Source organism: Dromaius novaehollandiae, unplaced genomic scaffold (genome assembly GCF_036370855.1).
Source record: "Dromaius novaehollandiae isolate bDroNov1 unplaced genomic scaffold, bDroNov1.hap1 HAP1_SCAFFOLD_27, whole genome shotgun sequence".
In the NCBI taxonomy this organism is placed as follows: domain Eukaryota; kingdom Metazoa; phylum Chordata; class Aves; order Casuariiformes; family Dromaiidae; genus Dromaius; species Dromaius novaehollandiae.
This window is the reverse complement of record NW_026991415.1, coordinates 3698321-3718859: the sequence shown is the minus strand read 5'-3', so window position 1 is coordinate 3718859 and position 20539 is coordinate 3698321.

The following is a 20539-nucleotide window of genomic DNA, read 5'->3' as shown; positions in this document are numbered from 1 at the left end:
AACGCTGGCCTTAAAGAGCTGACAGCTTTCCTGAGCTCCTTTGCCCTTCAGAGCTGATTCCCATGGGATTCCTCCACCGTTCCTCCTCCCAGTAGGCCCAAGTCTGCTCCTCTGACATCCAGAGTCTGGACTCTGATACTCTTCTTCCTCACTTTCCTCAGGAGCAGGAGCTCTACTACCTCGTGGCCACTGCAGGCAAGACTGACACTGATTATCACATCCCTGGTCAGTTCTTCCTTGTTTGCAGGTTCCAGGTCCAGGAAAGTGTCACCCGTGTTGACCTGCCTGGCTTAGCTGTGCTGGGAAGTTGTCCTCCACACCCTCCAGAATCCTCCTGGACTGTTTGCACCCTGCTGCATTGCCCTCCCAGGGAATGCCAGGGAGATTAAAGTCCCCTGAAGCAGGGTCTGTGATTCACAGACTTCCTCAGGCTGCTTAAAGGTGTTGCAGTTCTGTGACAGCTTGTGCATCTCCCCTTCCTCTTGTTTTGTGGCCCAGGCTTTGTGCATTTGTGTATATTTGGGCTGCAGAACCTCAGCTGTGGCACCAGGGCTGAGTGCAGACTTGTCACAGTGAAACCTGTTCCCCAGAGCCAAGGACGCCATGTATGCAATGGCCCCACTTCAGAGCAGAGACCTGCTGGTGTAGATAGCAGATGGTGATGTAATGATGATATGAGGCACCCACTAAGGGAGCAAACCCTGCAGTACCCAAGGCGAGAGAGAAACAGAGCTGGACCATGTAGCCATGTCAGGGGAGGTGTTTGGTGCCTGAGCTGAGCCTGTAGCACCTTGGGGCCTGTGATGTAGGTGACAGAAAAGGTGTGGGTCTCATAGTTGTTAAATAGGAGCAAGGAGATGCCTTTGACCCTTCCAACGTCAGAAGCTGTTTGTGTATGAACAACTGACTCCCACCCTCCCCCTCCTTTGATTACAACAGAAGCTTAGACAAGGAGCAGACAGCCATACTCTGCAGCCCAAAACTTGGGCAAGGGGAATCCCACCTTCTGTGAGTTTGTGGAGTGCACAAGAGGGAACTGAATCCTACTCCATACTGGGAGCTTCTAAATCAGTATTTAATGCCTAACTTGACTCCTCTAAACCAATCGCTGAAGCATGAGTAAACGAAGTCCTTCATTATCCTTGTCCAGGCGTCCTGTCTTACGAAGGGGGAGCAGGGCCTTCCAGAGTGAGACATTTCCACCTCTTAGATAACCATCCTCTGATGCTGCAGACTACAATATTGGACTCAGTCTCTCTCCACTGTTTAGAGGGACCATTAGTGATTATTCTAGTCCACCTCAGTGGACATTTCCCTTGGGTGACCCTGCTGCCTTTCAGAAACTGTCAGCCCTGGAGCCCCGGGAACATCTTGAGGATGCACAGGGCACAAAGAAAGTCACGTCTTCAGCTGGGCCTCTGCTCCTGAGCTGGGCCTGGCTCCTGGGACCACAGGAGCCCATGGCAACCTGGCAGGAGCTGCAGAGAGACAGCTCTATCCAGAAGCAGCTCCTCTTAAAGGAGCAGCAAGACTCAGGGCACTGCCTGCAGGCACCAGGATGAGAGGAGCGACTCAGAAGTTAAAGACAGTCAGGAACAGGAGGACGGCTGAGAGTTCACTGCGGGGAGAAATCTTCACTGCCCTTGACACAGTAAGTCTCTGGCTGCAGGGCAACGCTGCTGTGGTTCCTGGAGGGTTCGTCTGAAGCTGGCACCTTCCACAGCTGATAGGGTCTGTCAGGGAGGCTCTGCCAGCTTCTCCTGTTTGAAGCAGGTGGTGCTTTAGAGCAGAGATTCCCAGCCACACTGTCAGATTGACAGGACACCACAGCTACATTCTTCAGAGGGTGGTGCAGGGGTGTGAAGCCAGGGAGTGCACCCAGGTCTGCCCAATGCTGCATTTCAGAGCAGTGTCCCTGCACCCCAGGGTGCTGTGTGCCTGGAGCAGTGAGTCTGCTGCCTGCGAGGGTCAGCACTCAGCCTGCCCAGGGAGCTCCCCATGTCACTGCAGAGAGAAGCTGTGGGTGGAAGGAGCGACCCACATCAGGGCAGGTTCATTCTCCTGCTGAGAGGGTGCTGCATGGGTCAGGGCTGCTCTCAGCTCCAGATCACCCCCAGGACATTTTCTGAAGGGACTTTTCAAGAGGAAGGTATATGCTGGTCATACCTGCAAAGGGCAGAGCTTTCCTTCCTCAGTCTGTGCTTAGTCTCCCCATCTCTTGACAGGGCTGGAATGGAAACAGAGCTGTTTAGTTTAGACAAGAAACTGTGACTCCTGAACTGTTGCACTGAGAGATCGAATGGTCTGCAAGGAACCTCAGCAAATCCCTCCAGACACCCCTCTGTCTACACGCAGCACCACCATAATCTTTATTAGCCTCCTAAGGCTGGATATCAGCTGCTCCTTAGCACCTGTAAACCTGAAGGTATCTGCCCCTGGGACAGTGCCAGGCAGCAGCGGGATGATGCATGAAAGAGAGGAAACTTCTCACAGGAAAGGCTGTGGGAGGGTGGATGTGGGCAATTCCCTGACAGCTTCTTGCAATGCAGATGCCTTCCCCTGAGCCAGCCCCTGTGTCTCCTCTGCCACCCAGCAGAGCCTCTGCCCTCAAGGCCACAGCATGCAGGGCATGAGACAACTCCTTTGCAGTCCAGCCTCCAGGAGAGCAGATGTGCATCTCTCCTGTATGTGCCCATTTCACCACTGCCTGACAGAGTGGCTGAGAGCAAAACCTCCTCTGCAGGGGGATGTGCACAGCTGAGTAAGGTGCAGGCTTTCCTGTGTGCCCTGGATCTGGAGGTGTTTGCATGGGAGCGAGGGGTCCCAGACCCCTCCTAGCCTGTGGGTCTTTGGGCAATGCAGTCTGTAGGGCTGGGGAATGCGCCAAGTCTCCCTAAGGAGACATCCTCCTTTGGACAATGCACTACCCCAAACACTTTTGCCACACACAATTCTCTAGGAATGGAAAAAGCCAAGGATTTCTATACATTCAGTAGATGTGCCCCGTTTGTGGTGAGTAAGCCCCTCTGCTACAGCCCTTCTCCTGGAGCATGGGTTGTAGCAGAGGTTGCAGACCCCTTCCCCATTATGAGTAGGCTTAATCAGAGAGAGGATGTGGACGCACAGCTTGTCTGCACCCCCTGCCCCACAACCCCTATTGTGGCTGCAGATGTGGTGCAGGTGGTAAACTGATGTGAGGATAGGATCTGTCTTAGTGGAACGGGGGCCTCTGCAATGGGTCCTGTAAGCCCTGCCTTCATGGGCCTGTTTTCCTCCCTCACACCAAGTGGGAGCTGGTGGTGAATGACTCGGATACAGACACCTCTGCTCAGAAGGGTGAAAGAGGAGGAGACGAATTCCTCCCAGGGTTCTTCTCTTGCAGAGGCTGATGGGCTGGATGCTAATGTCATCTTTCCCTGCAGGACTTGGAGAGTATTCCCACAGGCTCAAAGTATGAAATCCCCCTCACTCAGCTCAGGGCATCCATCCCCAGAAAATGCCCTCCCCTAACCCCCAGCTACATGTTGCTGTTTGCTCTCTCCATGTACCCAGTGTGGCAGAGCACATGGTGAGAGCTAAGGAACGGAAGTTACAGATGAGTTTCAGATATGAAAAGTCAGTTTTGTTCTGGAGTCATACTTGTGGTTGGGCTGGGTACCAGGGCTACACTTGTGTGCACATCCAGATCACTTCAGTCATTAGCTCCTTGCCTGGCCCAAGAATTCCCTGGCCAGTCATCTGCACAGATGGGAGAACAGGTTGTCATGAGCCAATGGACCACCTTGAAACTAAGTGATTTTGACTGGACCTAGGCAGTTAAGTATTTGACTGAGAGTTATGGCAGCCCTGCAGGCCGGGGTTTCTATAGGTTCTAGAAATCTCTCCCCCCACCCCCCACCCCGCTCCCATGGCAAATCCTGCTGTGTCTAGTCCAATTTGTATGCTGAAATGTGTTGATAAACATCCTGGATGGGGTGTCCCGAAGTGTCCTTGCTGCAAAAGTGATCAGCTTGTGCACAGCTAAGACATTTGTAAATAGTCCATACAAAGTGTTCCTGCAGTAATTGTCACATACTATGCGGTTAAGGTGTATCAATAGCAATGAATTATGCATGTGCTGGGTAGTCACGTGGGTCCCCAGCCAACGGGATTAGAACTGAGCCAACCAGGGGTTCAGGAGTCTCACCTAATCCCGCTGACAGCACTGCAAGGACACTGTCACTGCACAATGACTGACCATGCTGTTTTGATTCTGAGTGTGTGTGTAACAAGCAGGGCTGACTCCTCTGGAGCCCATGGACAGCGGACCTTGCTCCTCATGGTAGACTCAGAAAGCACAGACTAGAGCAGAAGTAGAGGAGGTGAAGGAAGATCTTCCTGGTAAGGAGAAAGGACATGTGGGGAGTTACTCTGAGAAATGCTGTGGGTTTTGCTCAAATTCAGTCCTAACTTGTCAATATCTTTTCCTCCCTGCACAGTCCTCCAAAGCCCAGAGGCAGCAAATGTCCAACAGCAGCTTCCTCAATGAGTTTCTCCTCCTGGGGTTCGCAGACACACGGCAGCTGCAGCTCTTACACTTCTCGCTCTTCCTGGGCATCTACCTGGCTGCCCTCCTGGGCAATGGCCTCATCCTCACAGCTATAGCCTGTGACCACCGCCTCCACACCCCCATGTACTTCTTCCTCCTCAACCTCTCCCTCCTCGACCTTGGCTCCATCTCCACCACTGTCCCCAAATCCATGGCCAATTCCCTGAGGGACACCAGGGCCATTTCCTACTTGGGATGTGCTGCCCAGGTCTTCCTGGTTGTCTTCTTGTTTGGAGGAGAGTGCTCTCTTCTCACTGTTATGGCCTATGAGCGCTTTGTGGCCATCTGCAAACCCCTGCACTACGGGACCATCATGGGCAGCAGAGCTTGTGTCAAAATGGCAGCAGCTGCCTGGGCCAGTGGTTTTCTCAATGCTCTCCTGCACACTGGGAACACATTTTCAATACCACTCTGCCAAAGCAACACAGTGGACCAGTTCTTCTGTGAGATTCCCCAGATCCTCAAGCTCTCCTGCTCAGATGCCTACCTCAGGGAAGTTGGAGTTATTGTGGTTACTGCCTGTTTAATGTTTGGGTGTTTCATTTTCATTGTGGTGTCCTATGTGCAGATCTTCACTGCTGTGCTGAGGATCCCCTCTGAGCAGGGCCAGCACAAAGCCTTTTCCATGTGCCTCCCGCACCTGGCCGTGGTCTCCCTGTATGTCAGCACTGCAATGTTTGCCTACCTGAAGCCCCCCTCCCTCTCCTCCCCAGCTCTGGATCTGGTGGTGGCTGTTCTGTACTCAGTGGTGCCTCCAGCAGTGAACCCCCTCATCTACAGCATGAGGAACAAGGAGCTCAAGGAGGCACTGAGGAAACTGTTTCAGCTGGTACTAGTTCAGCAGCTATAAGCTGCTCATCCCTCTCTGTAAGTGACCTAAATTTATCTCAGACAACTCTTGTGCTTTGAGCATTGTATATGTGATAATCATGCTTGTACAGAGGTATTTAAGTTCATCCCACTTCTCCAGAGGCACAAACCCAGCCTGTCTGACCCAGAGGCCTTCTGTAAATGTGTCTGTCACTGTGTCAGAGCTGACCTGTTTCTAATAAAAGGGTATTTCCTCAGTGCTGTGCTTGAAAGTTGGTTTCTTCTTCCACAGTTGGAGACAAGAATTCACAAAGGGCTTTCACCCTGATGAGGACTGTTGCTTTCTGGAGGGTCTCCATGGGCTCAAGGCGATGAGCTCATGGGGTGCTGTGTTAGGGAATGCGGGCTGGATTCAGCTCTCACTTGTGGGTGCCCAGTGCTCCTGCAGGTGCTGAATGGTCAAGTGGTGTCTGCCTGGGACTGTCTGCCCTATGACAGGGCTGGTGACAGATGCCCACAGTGGGGACCCTGCAGGCAGAGGGAAGGGAGCCTGCAGAGTGGTTCATGTCACCTTCAATGGAAAACCCTGGGCTGCTTCTAGGGACACACCTGAGCACAGCCTGAGCCATTTGAAATGCCCTGTGATTGCTCAGAGCATCATCCGCAGCCACAGACCCCTTTGGTAGGGGGTGGTCAGGTGCAATGATGCCTGTCCAGCTGGGTCTGCTTCTCACCCCGACCACCACGGCCAGTGCAGAGTCACCCCGTGGCCCTGGGGCACCACAGCCCGCTCGCTCTGCAGAGCAGCACCGCCAGCTCGGGGCCCTGCGGGGAGCACAGGGGAGGCTCCAGGAGTGGCCAGGCAGGCCAGCACTGATGCACTCCCTGGGTGAGGACACACACCGGTGGGTTTGTGGGGCAGAGCCAGGTCTCGTGGAGGGGAAGCAAGACATGCCAGGCGCAGGAGAGTGGAGGCCATTTGCAGCCCTGGCTGTACAGCCCAGGTTTATGGGCAAGTTTTGCTGTGCGGCCAGCTGGTTCCTGCTGGGCTCAGTGCCTGTATGGAGGGGAAGAGCCAGGCCTAGGCAGCCTCTCTCCTGGCCCAGACCCCAGCAGGCCCTGGGGACGGCTGTGTGCTAACCCCTGCGTGGGACATGGCCAGGGCTGGGCAAGGTGCAGGAACTGTGGAGGCTGCCAAAGCAGGAGGGCTGTGGGGGACGGGGCACCGAAGGCTGTCGCAGGGACTGTGCTAGGGGGACATTGGCCTGGCCCACGAGCTCTTGTTCTTGCTCCAGCTGTGCTGGAGCCGAGTCCAAGGACCAAGAGGTCCCTCAGGCAAAGCTGTGCTCCTTGGGGAGCTGCCCTGAGCACCACAACAGGCAGAGCACGCTCCTTGTGTGTCCCCGTCCTGCTGGGAGGGTGGCACGGGCACAACCCCTCGCTGCAGCCCCCACTGGCCCCTGCCCCTGCCGACCTGCCCCTGCCAACCTGCCACCAACCCCGTGCTGCCTCGTCCTCTGTCCCTCTTCTCCACACTGCAGGCACCAGTGATGCAGCAGGAGCTGGCACAGCCCCACAACCGCTGCCCGGCCCCTGGCCCTCCCCGCCTGCCTGCCAAACATCACATCCATCTTCAAGAAGGACAGGAAAGAGGATCTGGGGAGTGATGGGCTGGTCAGCGTCGCCTCAGGCCCTGGGAAGCAAATCTTCCTGGAGCTGGTTCCAGCCACATGAAGGGGTCAGGAACAGCCAGCATGAAGTCATTGAGGGCAAATTGTGCCTGGTCAATCTGACTGCCTTCTGTGATGGGATGACTGGCTGTGTGGACAAGGGGAGTGCGGTGCATGCTGTACACCTTGAATGTAGGAAGGCCTTTGACACGGTCTTCTACAACATATTTGTAGCCAAACTGGGGAGAGGTGGGATGGAGGAGTAAGTAATGGAGGGTGTGGGAAATGAGCTGGAGGCCACCTGGCCCAATGAGTGGAGTGATGCAAGATCCAGCTGACTAATGGGTACCAGGGATGTTCTTCAGCGGTCAATACTGGAGGCAATGCTGTCTGTCACTATGAATGATTCAGAGGGTGGGATGGAGTGCACTCAGCCAGTTCATGGATGATGCCAAATTGCTATGAGTGGTTGACCTGCTGGAGGGCAGCGCTGCTAAGCAGAGGGGCAGCAACAGGCTGGTGATATGGGAGTTCAACCAAGTCCTGTCTCTGGGATGAGATAATCCCCTGTAGCAGGACACGCTGGGGGTGACTGGCTGGAAAGCAGCTTTGCAGGAAAGAATGTGGGGGGGGCCTGGTGGACAGCAAGTTGACAAGGAGTCCTCAGGCTGTCCTTGTAGCACAGACAGCCACCCTTATCCTGGGTTGTATTAGCAAGAGTGCAGGCAGCAGGGTGAGTGCAGCAGGACAGATGAAATATCCTGGCAGCCTCATCCAAAAAGAAGCAGGATTAAAAAAAGAGCAGAACTGGCAAACTACTGATCTTTGAGACATCGGTATGATCAATGGTCCCAGTACTGGAAACCTTTTAAAACAAATTAAAAAAAAAAAAAAGGCGGGGGGGATTTAGGCATTTCTGCCAGTTGCCAAGTGGCTGCAGCCACATGTGCCCAGACTTGCTTAAGGGAGGCAGCTCCAGGGGGACCTGTTATTTACTCTATCTCTAGATGCATGGACAGGATTATGACTTTTTAGAGATAGAATCCATCTTTGCTAGTCTAACCTATCTAGAGATAGACCATCCCGAGGTGCCAAGGATCCCGATCCCTGAGCCATGGATACAGCCTCCTTGGGTTGCCCATGACATGGGCATGATGTGCCCAGGACACACCTCACAGTGTCAAATAAATCTGTATGGGAGAAGTGGTGGAAGAAAGTGGAGGCAAATCAAAAGAGGGGGAATGAAGGCCAGGAGTCCCACTGGCAAATATCTCCAAATACAGGTGGATTTTACCCCTTCTCTGGCAAGGCCGTTCCTTCCAGTGGCACCTGGGGGAAGGAGAGTCTTTTCCTGGCCACCCTTGTGTGATAGAGGACATCAGGATTTGAGACACCCCTCCCAACCAAGGGGGAGTTTCTTGGAACCCAAAGATTTCAACTGGGGACCTTGAAGTCCTGGGTGACTGAAGACTATGAGATGCCTCCAATGTGTGGCTCACAAGGGACCTGAGTCACATCATGACCACCTTTGAAATGCCCTCAGAAGCAGATCCCATAATGTCCGGCCTGAACGAGACTTGCAGTATTTCTCTGCCTTTCTCCCTGCACCTAAAATTTTCTTTTTAGCCCCTTAGCACTGGGCAGAAGTCTCGGCTCCTGGACCGAGGGAGAAGGCCCCAGTGCCTGCCAGCCCTGCCGCTACACTCAGAATGTCATTCTGTTGAACTAAAACAAGTCCCCATGTGACCACCTCTGCAGTGTAAGTGTGTCCCCACTCTTCTCCAGTCCAGGAAATTGGACTGTACGTGGGAGGCAGCCAGCTCAGAGCAGGTGTAGAAATGCCTCTGCTCACCACCCCCTGCCCTTCGTTGACATACATGGAAATAGATTTCCCTATTTTCTCTTCCTTGTAAGCACACAATTGCTCCTTTCCTCTTCCCCAGGGAGGTTCCTGCTCCTCAGAGAGCCTTTCCACAGTGAGTGCATCAGTGCTGGCCTGCCTGGCCACTCCTGGAGCCTCCCCTGTGCTCCCCGCAGGGCCCCAAGCTGGCGGTGCTGCTCTGCAGAGCGAGCGGGTTGTGGTGCCCCAGGGCCACGGGGTGGCTCTGCACTGGCCGTGGTGGTTGGGGTGAGAAGCAGACCCAGCTGGACGGGCATCATTGCACCTGACAACCCCCTACCAAGGGGTCTGTGGCTGCGGATGATGCTCTGAGCAATCACAGGGCATTTCAAATGGCTCAGGCTGTGTTCAGGTGTGTCCCGAGATCCAGACCAGGCTTGGTCAATGAAGGTGACATGAACCACTCTGCAGGCTCCCTTCCCTCTGCCTGCAGGGTCCCCACTGTGGGCATCTGTCACCAGCCCTCTCATAGGGCAGACAGTCCCAGGCAGACACTGCTTGACCACTCAGCACCTCCAGGAGCACTGGGCACGCACAAGTCAGAGCTGAATGCAGCCCGCATTCCCTAACACAGCACCCCATGAGATCATCACCTTGAGCCCATGGAGACCCTCCAGAAAGCAACAGTCCTCATCAGGGTGAAAGTCCTTGAGTGAATTCTTGTCTCCAGCTGTGGAAGAAGAAACCAACTTTCAAGCACAGCACTGAGGAAATACCCTTTTATTAGAAACAGGTCAGCTCTGACACAGTGACAGACACATTTACAGAAGGCCTCTGGGGCAGACAGGCTGGGTTTGTGCCTCTGGAGAAGTGGGATGAACTTAAATACCTCTGTACAAGCATGATTATCACATATACAATGCTCAAAGCACAAGAGTTGTCTGAGATAAATTTAGGTCACTTACAGAGAGGGATGAGCAGCTTATTGCTGCTGAAACACTATCAGCTGAATCAGTTTCCTCAGGGCATCCTGGAGCTCCTTGTTCCTCATGCTGTAGATGAGTGGGTTCACTGCTGGAGGCACCACCGAGTACAGAACAGCCAGCCCCAGATCCAGAGATGGGGAGGAGAGGGAGGGGGGCTTCAGGTAGGCAAACATTGCAGTGCTGAGAAACAGGGAGACCACGGCCAGGTGCGGGAGGCACATGGAAAAGGCTTTGTGCCGGCCCTGCTCAGAGGGGATCCTCAGCACAGCAGTGAAGATCTGCACGTAGGACAGCACAATGAAAATGAAACACCCAAAGACTGAAAAGGCACTAACCAACACAAGGCCAGCTTCCCTGAGGTAGGCATCTGAGCAGGAGAGCTTGAGGATCTGGGGAATCTCACAGAAGAACTGGTCCACTGTGTTGCCTTGGTAGAGTGGTATTGAAAATGTGTTCCCAGTGTGCAGGAGAGCATGGAGAAAACCAGTGCCCCAGGCAGCTGCTGCCATTTTGACACAAGATCTGCGGTCCAGGAGGGTGCCGTAGTGCAGGGGTCTGCAGATGGCAATGAAGCGGTCATAGGCCATGATGGTAAGAAGGAAAGATTCTGCTGAAATAAAGAAGAGAAACCAAAAGACCTGGGCAGCACATCCTGAGTAGGAAATGGCTGTGGTGTCGCACAGGGAATTGGCCATGGATTTGGGGACAGTGGTGGAGATGGTGCCAAGGTCGAGGAGGGAGAGGTTGAGGAGGAAGAAGTACATGGGGGTGTGGAGGCGGTGGTCTCAGGCTACGGCTGTGATGATGAGGCCATTGCTGAGGAGGGCAGCCAGGTAGATGCCCAGGAAGAGTGAGAAGTGCAAGAGCTGCAGCTCCCGTGTGTCTGCAAATGCCAGGAGGAGGTAGTCATTGAGGGAGCTGCTGTTGGACATTTGCTTCCCCTGGGCTTTGGAGGACTGTCCAGGGAGGAAAAGATATTGACAAGTTATTTATAGTTATTATATTGACTTTGAACCAAACCCACAGCATTTCTCAGAGCAACTCCCCACATGTCCTTTCTCCTTACCAGGAAGATCTTCCTTCACCTCCTCTACTTCTGCTCTAGTCTGTGCTTTCTGAGTCTACCATGAGGAGCAAGGTCCTCTGTCCATGGGCTCCAGAGGAGTCAGCCCTGCTTGTTACACACACACTCAGAATCAAAACAGCATGGTCAGTCATTGTGCAGTGACAGTGTCCTTGCAGTGCTGTCAGCGGGATTAGGTGAGACTCCTGAACCCCTGGTTGGCTCAGTTCTAATCCCGTTGGCTGGGGACCCACGTGACTACCCAGCACATGCATAATTCATTGCTATTGATACACCTTAACCGCATAGTATGTGACAATTACTGCAGGAACACTTTGTATGGACTATTTACAAATGTCTTAGCTGTGCACAAGCTGATCACTTTTGCAGCAAGGACACTTCGGGACACCCCATCCAGGATGTTTATCAACACATTTCAGCATACAAATTGGACTAGACACAGCAGGATTTGCCACGGGGGCAGGGCGGGGGGTGGGGGGAGGGATTTCTAGAACCTATAGAAACCCCGGCCTGCAGGGCTGCCATAACTCTCAGTCAAATACTTAACTGCCTAGGTCCAGTCAAAATCACTTAGTTTCAAGGTGGTCCATTGGCTCATGACAACCTGTTCTCCCATCTGTGCAGATGACTGGCCAGGGAATTCTTGGGCCAGGCAAGGAACTAATGACTGAAGTGATCTGGATGTGCACACAAGTGTAGCCCTGGTACCCAGCCCAACCACAAGTATGACTCCAGAAGAAAACTGACTTTTCATATCTGAAACTCATCTGTAACTTCAGTCCCTTAGCTCTCACCAGATGCTCTGCCACACTGGGTACACGGAGAGAGCAAACAGCAACATGTAGCTGGGGGTTAGGGGAGGGCAGTTTCTGGGGATGGATGCCCTGAGTTGAGTGAGGGGGATTTCATACTTTGAGCCTGTGGGAATACTCTCCAAGTCCTGCAGGGAAAGATGACATTAGCATCCAGCCCATCAGCCTCTGCAAGAGAAGAACCCTGGGAGGAATTCATCTCCTCCTCTTTCACCCTTCTGAGCAGAGGTGTCTGTATCCGAGTCATTCACCACCAGCTCCCACTTGGTGTGAGGGAGGAAAACAGGCCCATGAAGGCAGGGGTTACAGGACCCATTGCAGAGGTCCCCGTTCCACTAAGATAGATCCTATCCTCACATCAGTTTACCACCTGCACCACATCTGCAGCCACAATAGGGGTTGTGGGGCAGGGGGTGCAGACAAGCTGTGCGTCCACATCCTCTCTCTGATTAAGCCTACTCATAATGGGGAAGGGGTCTGCAACCTCTTCACAACCCATGCTCCAGGAGAAGGGCTGCAGCAGAGGGGCTTACTCAGCACACACGGGGCACATCTGTTTAAGGGTTAGAAATCCTTGGCTTTTTCCATTCCTAGAGAATTGTGTGTGGCAAAAGTGTTTGGGTTAGTGCATTGCCCAAAAGACGATGTCTCCTTAGGGAGACTTGGCACATTCCCCAGCCCTACAGACTGCATTGCCCAAAGACCCACAGGCTAGGAGGGGTCTGGGACCCCTCGTTCCCATGCAAACACCTCCAGATGGGCACCCAGGAAAGCCTGCATCGTACTCAGCTGTGCACATCCCCCTGCAGATGGCGTTTTGCTCTCAGCCACTCTGTCAGGCAGTGGTGAAATGGGCACATACAGGAGAGACGCACATCTCCTCTCCTGGAGGCTGGACTGCAAAGGTGTCTCCTGCCCTGGATGCTGTGGCCTTGAGGGCAGAGGCTCTGCTGGGTGGCAGAGGAGACACAGGCACTGGCTCAGGGGAAGGCATCTGCATTGCAGAAACTGTCAGGGAATTGCCCACATCCACCCTCCCACAGCCTTTCCTGTGAGAAGTTTCCTCTCTTTCATGCATCATCCCGCTGCTGCCTGGCACTGTCCCAGGGGCAGATACCTTCAGGTTTGCAGGTGCTAAGGAGCAGCTAGGACGAACCCTGAGGAGGCTAATAAAGATTATGGTGGTGTTGCGTGTAGGCAGAGGGGTGTCTGGAGGGATTTGCTGAGGTTTCTTGCAGGTCTTTTGCTCTCTCAGTGAAACAGTTTAGGAGTCGCAGTTTCTTGTCTAAACTAAACAACTCTGTCTCCATTGCAACCATGTCAAAAGATGGGGAGATTAAGCACAGACTCAGGCAGGAAAGCTCTGCCCTTTGCAGGTATGACCAGCATATACCTTCCTCTTGAAAAGTCCTCTTCAGAAAATGTTCTGGGGTTGATCTGGAGCTGAGAGCAGCCCTGACCCATGCAGCACCCTCTCAGCAGGAGAAGGAACCTGCCCTGATGCAGGTCACTCCTTCCACCCACAGCTTCTCCCTGCAGCACCATCATGGGGAGTTCCCTGGGCAGGCTGAGTGCTGACCCTCACAGGCAGCAGAGTCACTGCTCTGGGCACAAAGCACCCTGGGGCACAGGGACACTGCTCTGAAATGCAGCATTGGGCAGACCTGGGTGCACTCCCTGGCTTCACACCCCTGCACCACCCTCTGAAGAATGTAGCTGTGATGCCCTGTCAGTCTGACGGTGTGGCTGGGAATCCCTGCTCTAAAGCACCACCTGCTCCAAACAGGAGAAGCTGGCAGAGCCTCCCTGACAGACCCTATCAGCTGTGGAAGGTGCCAGCTGCAGAAGAAACCTCTGGGAACCACAGCAGCGTTGCCCTGCAGCCAGAGACTTACTGTGTCAAGGGCGGCGAAGATTTCTGCTCACTGTGCGCTCTCAGGCGTCCTCCCATTCCTGACTGTCTTTAACTTCTGAGTCGCTCATCTCATCCTGGTGGCTGCAGGCAGTGCCCTGAGTCTTGCTGCTCCTTTAAGAGCAGCTGCACCAGGACAGAGCTGTGTCTCTGCAGCACCTGCCAGGTTGCCATGGGCTCCTGCAGTCCCAGGAGCCAGGCCCAGCTCAGGAGCAGAGGCCCAGCTGAAGATGTGACTTTGTGCCCTGTGCATCCTCGAGATGTTGTCGGTGCTTCAGGACTGACATCTCCTGAAAGACCGTGTGGTCACCCCTGGAAAATGTCCATTCAAGTAGACTAACATAATCACTGATGGTCCCTCACTAAACAGTGGATAGAGACCGAGTTCAGCATTTCAGTTTGTCTCATCAGAAGATGGTTATCTGGGAGAGGTGGAAATGTCCCACTCTGGAAGGGCCTGCTCCCATCTCTTAAGAAGACAGGACACCTAGGCAGGGACAAGAAGGGAGTTCATTTATTCATTCCTTAGCAATTGGTTTAGAGGAGTCAAGCTAGGCATTAAATACTGATTCGGAGGCTCCTGGGATGCAGCAGGATTCAGTTCCCTCTCATGCCCTCCACAGGCTCACAGGATGGGATTCCCCTTGTCCAGGTTTTGGGGTGCATAGTGTGACTGTCTGCTTCTTGTCTAAGCTCCCATTGTAATCAATGGAGATGGAGGGTGGGAGTCAGCTGTTCATACACAAACAGCTTCCCACATTGGAAGTGTCAGAGGTGGTCCAAGACATGTACCAGTGTCTCCTTGCTCTGATGTAACAGCTCTGAAACCCACATCTTCCTGGGGCATCAGCTGCCAGGTGGACAATCTCCTTGGCCATTTGAAATGACACTAGCTGCCTACTACTGCAAGAGCTCCGCTCACCCTGAAGCTGAGACCTGTGCAGATCCTGATGTGGCAAACAGCTGATGTAATTCAGTGCAGACACTTGGGTTAATGCAATGACAACAGGCCTGCAGGGCCAAGTCACCTGCACGGGGTGTCCAGCACAACCACCTTGTTTCTAGCAGATACAGCTCAGGACCTACAGGAAAATCATGCCACTCTGGAGTGGGAGCTGGACAAACACCCCAGGGCATCTTGAGTCTCCTACCTCTTCCCTAGCAAGGGATTCCCACCACTGCCTTTAGGCAAAGTCCATCCCACCTGCATCTAAGCATGCTGCAAAGATGGAAGGCACATCACACCAAGGTCTCCACACATACGCCTACACTCTCAAATCCATCTAGTTCTCCTCTCCCTAAAGCTTTTCTCACCCCGCCAGTGACATGAACAAGGACCGTACTAATGATGCAGCTACAGCATGGCTAGATTGCAGGCTGTTCAGGCCCAAGGATGTTCTCAGTGGCACCTTGTCCTTCCTGGACATCTGGTAACTTCTATCACAGGCCCCAAGGTGCTGCAAAGTCACCTTGGGTACAAAACGCTTCCCCTGCCATGGCTGCATGGCCCAACTCTGTTTCTCCCTGGCCTTGGCTACTGCAGGGTTTGCTCTCTTCGTGGGTGCCTCATATCATCATTACATTGCCATCTGCTATCTACACCAGCAGGTCTCTGCTCTGAAGCGGGACCTTTGCCTACATGGTGTCCTTGGCTCTGGGGAACAGGTTTTACAGTGACAAGTCTGCACTCAGCCCTGGTGCCACAGCTGAGGTTCTGCAGCCCAGATATACACAAATGCACAAAGCCTGGGCCACAAACAAGAGGAAGGGGAGATGTACAAACTGTTGCAGAACTACCAAAGCCACATTAGGCAACTGGAGGCAGTCTGTGGATCACAGACCATGGCTCCTATGAGAGACTTAATCCCGCTGGCATTCCCCAGGAGAGCCACACAGCAGGGTAGAAAGAGTACAAGAGAATTCTGGAGGATGTGGAGGACAACTTCCCAGCACAGCCAAGCCAGGCAGGTCAACAAGGGTTACACTTTCCTGGACCTGGAACCCACAAAGAAGGAAGAACTGACCACAAATGTGATAATCAGTGTCAGCCTTGCCTGCAGTGGCCACGAGGTGGTGGAGTGTCTGATCCTGAGGGGAGTGAGGAAGAAGAGGAGCAGAGTCCAGACTCTGGATGTCAGAAGAGCAGACCTGGGCCTACTGGGGAGACTGGTTGAGGAATCCCTTGGGAGGCAGCTCTGACGGGCAAAGCAGCTCAGGAAAGCTGGCAGCTCTTTAAGGCAGCATCCTCCAAGCTCAAGAATGGCCCATAGTGATACCCAGGAGAACAAGTAGACACCTCAGGAGACAGGCTGCTAAATGCACAACAGTACAAAAAGGCAGCACACAGAATGGGCAGCAAGGAGAGGCTGCAAAGGAACAATTCAGAAATATTGTCCAGGGAAGTAAGGAAGTGGTTGGGAAAGCCACAGCTCCTCTCGGATTGATCCTTGCAAGAGATGTCAGGGGCAGGAAGATGATCTGCTATTGCTTCACTGACAGTAAAAGCATAAAACAAAATGTAGGCCCATGGCTGAATGTGGCAGGGAATCTGGTAAGAGCAGATGCAGAGAGGTGTGGGGAACTCAATCCCTTGGCTTCAGGCTCCACCAGGAAGGTCTCCCAGGCCATTGTGCCTATACTAAGGACTCCCAAGGAGAAAAGCAACCCACAATGAAGGAGGGTTGAGTCAGGAATTATTTGCAAGAGCACAAATCTATGGGATTGGATGGGCTGCAGCCAAGGATGCTGAGAGAGCTGGCTTCTATCTAGCAAGGCCGCTCTCTATCATCTTGGAAAGCTGTGGAGGCTCAGGGAGGTCCCAATGACTGGAGAAAGGCAAATATTGCATCCGTGTTCAAAAAAGGCCAAAAGGACAATGTGGGGAACTACAGGCTGTTCAGCTTCACTTTGATCATGAAAATGTCATGGAGCAAGTCATCTCTGGCCCCGTTTCTGGATAAATGAAGGAGAAGGTAACGAGGAACAGACAGCATAGATTTACTGAGGCTAGATCATGCCTCACCAACGTGATGGCCTTCTGTGTTAAAAAGACTGTATTTGTGGATGAACTGAGAACAGTGAACATCAGTCACCTTGACTTTGGGAAGGCTTTTGACACTTTCTCCTGCAGCATACTCGCACACCAATTAGGACTTTCTGATCTGAATGGGTAGACAACCAATTGGACAAATACCTGGTTGGATGATGAGGCTCAGAGGGTGGTGGTGAATGGGTAGTACTCTTCCTGGAGGCCAGACGAGAAATGGAGCACCACAGGGTCTCTACTGGGGCCTGTCCTACTTATCACCTTTATGAATGACCTGGAGGGGGCAACTTTCATCCTGTTTGTAGATGACCTCAAACTGCTTTGGGACTAATCTTAAGCTTGAGGGCTGCCATTGAGAGGGACCTAGACAGGCAGGAGGAAAGAGCTGTCAGGAATCTCATGACATTCAGCAAGGACAAATGCCAGGTTCTGGCACCTGGGACAGACCAACCCCCTGCAGAGAGACAGGCTGGGGACTGAGTGGCCATGCAGCAGCTCTGCTGAGATGGGCAGACATCTTTTGGCATACAGAAGGCAAAATGTGAGACAGCAGTGTGCCTGGGCAGCAAAGAAGGCCAACAGCATCCTGCACTGTATGAATAGGAGGAGCATGGCCAGAAGGTCAAGGGAAGTGATCAGCCCCTTCTTCTCGGCACTTGTTAGGCCACATGTACAACACTGCATCCAGGTTTTGGCCCACCAGTACAAGGGCCCCGCCCCCATACAAAGAGGTCCTCAGGAAGACAAAGCCAGGCTCTCCATAATGGTGCATGGCAGAAGGATGAGAGACAACAGCCACAGGTTGAAATCAGAGAGGAACAGGCTGGAGAGAAGGACAAACTTCTCCACTGAGAGGATGGTCAAGCTTTGGAACATGTTGCTGAGAGAAGCTGTGCCATCTCCATCCCTGGAGGTTCTCAAGACTGGATCAAGGCCTCAGCAACCTGGCCTGACCCCAAAGCTGACCCTGCAGTGAGCACAAGGTTGGGCTGGAGGCCTCCTGAGGTCCTGTCCAGCCTGAAAGACTGTGATTCCTTCCCCTCTGGGTCAATTCTTGTCAGTGTTAGGGAAAGCACTCAGTTCTCATTGACCATGTGTCAGACACAAGCATGACCAGTTCAACTGGCTTTCCTGTCCTGCTCCAGTCAGAGATGGGCAGAGGCAGGGCTGCTTCACAGATACCCCAGAACAGCCCTGATCACTCCTTTGCTTCACCCTTTATTGTGTCTGTGTGTCCTTTACTCCTTCCAAGTTCTACCCTCTTACCACCCTCATAACCTCCCGTACAAACTGCCCACCTCTCTTTACCCTCTACCCACAGACCCTCACTGTGCTTGCTTTGTGCCCTCACTAGGCATTCCTGGGATGGTTGCCAAGGTAATTCCTACCTAGGTCACCAATTCCATTAAACCAGTACTTCCTTCTAGTACTTGAAGTGTCCTGCAATTCCTTCTGCTGCTGTCTTCTTAGAGGCATCCCAACTCAAGGTGAGCCATCTGCACTCCACGTTAACAGCTGCTGCACTGAGCTTCAGTCTGGGGGGCCTTGAGAACCTTGGGGATTCAGCCAACAGAAACCTCATGACATTTTACAAAGAGAAGGGGCAAGTCCTGCATGTGGGGAAGAATAACTCCGTGTATCAGGGCAGTTTGGGATGTGAGCAGCTGGGGAATGGCCTGAGGAGAAGGCCTGGCTATTGGGAGGTTTTCTGTATGAGCCAGTGGTGCATGATCACTGTGAAGAAGGCCAGACGTCAACAGGGCTGCACTGAGAGGAGCATGGCTTTCCAGACAACAGCAGTTATTATCCCCCTGAACTCAGCACTAGTGTTCCATTTCCAGGCTCCCGGGAGCTTTTCTTGGTAGTGGGAAGCAGCATGGGAAGGGGAAACAACCTCAAACCTGCAGCTTGAGAAGTTCAGGCTGGACATCAGCATAAAAAATATTTCCTGCAGGGCAGTGCTGTGGTGCAACAGGTCACCCGGAGGGAGTCTGTGATCAGCCCAAGGCTTTGTTTTTCAAGGAACAGCCAGTGAGGATGAGAGAGATCAAGGAAGGGAGAGAGAACCCAGGGTGAGAGCCAGGTGGGGAAGCAGGCTGGGTGTCTACAGTCTCCAGGGACACAGGAGCAGGTGTGGGATAGCGCTGATTGGCCTGTGGTGGAGATGGCCAAAGGTGATGGCAAGGCTGAAGGGCCCTGGCAGAACTGAGGTCTTTGTCCTGTGGCTGTTGTCTCTGCCACCGGGTCCTACCAGGAGACACCAGAGCCACGTTGTCCCCTTGTCTTCCCAGGAACCCAGGGAGATGTCCTGTCATTGTCCTGCACTCAGCACTGCACACCCCCACCCGCACACTGCCCCAGGAGGAGCCCTGGGCAATGCATGAGGGAAAGCATCTCCCTTCCCAGGGTCTCAGTGTCCATGCTTAGCCGTTTTGCTCGATAGAGCAAATGAAGGGTTTCCTTGGCATCAGAGACAACTGAACATTTCCTTTGCCTACCTGTAATCAGTGATTACAATTTTCTGCTCTCATCAGCCCCCAGTGAGTCTTTGATGGTAATGGCCCTCAGAGGGATCTATTAACGCTCTACAAAGGTCTGGGATTTGGTTCTGACTTGACTTGAACATTTTGCTCAATCTCCTCGCAATAGCTGATGTTCATGGACTTAGCACCAAATACACCATGGGACTCATTACAGTGCAAAAAGCCCCGATGAACCATGTCTCTCTCTATCATTTTCTTCAACTAATATATGGCTAATTGGTTTCAGCAGTGTAGTTGAAAGACAGTGACTTCAGTTAGAATGTAGTGTAAAGGTATTTCTGCTTTTTAAGGTTTTTATGATTAGTATTCTTATTCAGCTTTCACAATAAGTGACAGCAACGTTCTCCAAATGACATAGATCCAGAGTGTCTCCTAATGAAGTGTGGACATGCAGGAAAAGCAGTGTCCCAGAGGTCAGACACTGTATGGGCAATCTTCTTCCCCATCTCCTTAAACCTGCCTTTTCTCTCATCAGCCACCTGGGACTTGCATCACTCCTGTTAAAGTCTAACCATTCTCCACTGAAGTCTGCAACTGAATGTTACAGCTCATATGCCCCACTTCCCACCTGCTTTCCTTAGAGAATGAGCTGCAAATACACACAGAAGAATTTTTCTTAACTGCAAGCCAGAAAAAAAAAAAAAAAAAAAGGCATGCTATAATTTGGTAAAATTAATTACACTCCTCAACTGTATGCTAAGTCCAAGCTGCCTCCAATGAGGTCCCCTTTCCACAAGGGATAGCCTGCCTAGAAATGTCTTGGAGAGATAGGAAATGCTAGATAGAAACAGAATGAAGGACTTGCCCAGAGGAACAAACTACTGAAAGACGGAGCAAGCTTTAGACTCCCCAAAGCGCAAATCAGCAGTGTGGTATGGGAATGAACAAAGAGTAATGGAAGGAGTTACAGTGTTACAGTGCCCAGACAGTGTGCTGTAAAGGGATGTTAGAAATTGTTAATGTAATCAGGACATGTGGAAAAAGAGGAGAGAGCCACACAGCTCCTGGGGGTCCTGCACTATGCTGGGGGCTGTGCTGCTCTTGGGCATCTTGGAGCAGGCTGTGTTTCTGTACAAAAGTCCGGAAAAAACTCTATGCAAGTCCCTGGGGAAGAGGGATTTTCCTGGGCCCTCAGAGCAACCCAGGCAGGACTCAGGCATGTCAAGGGAAACCCATCCCACCCACACCAAACCCACTGCTCTCAATCCTGGGACCTTCCCGGGCCCTCAGACCAGGAGCAGGAGGGGA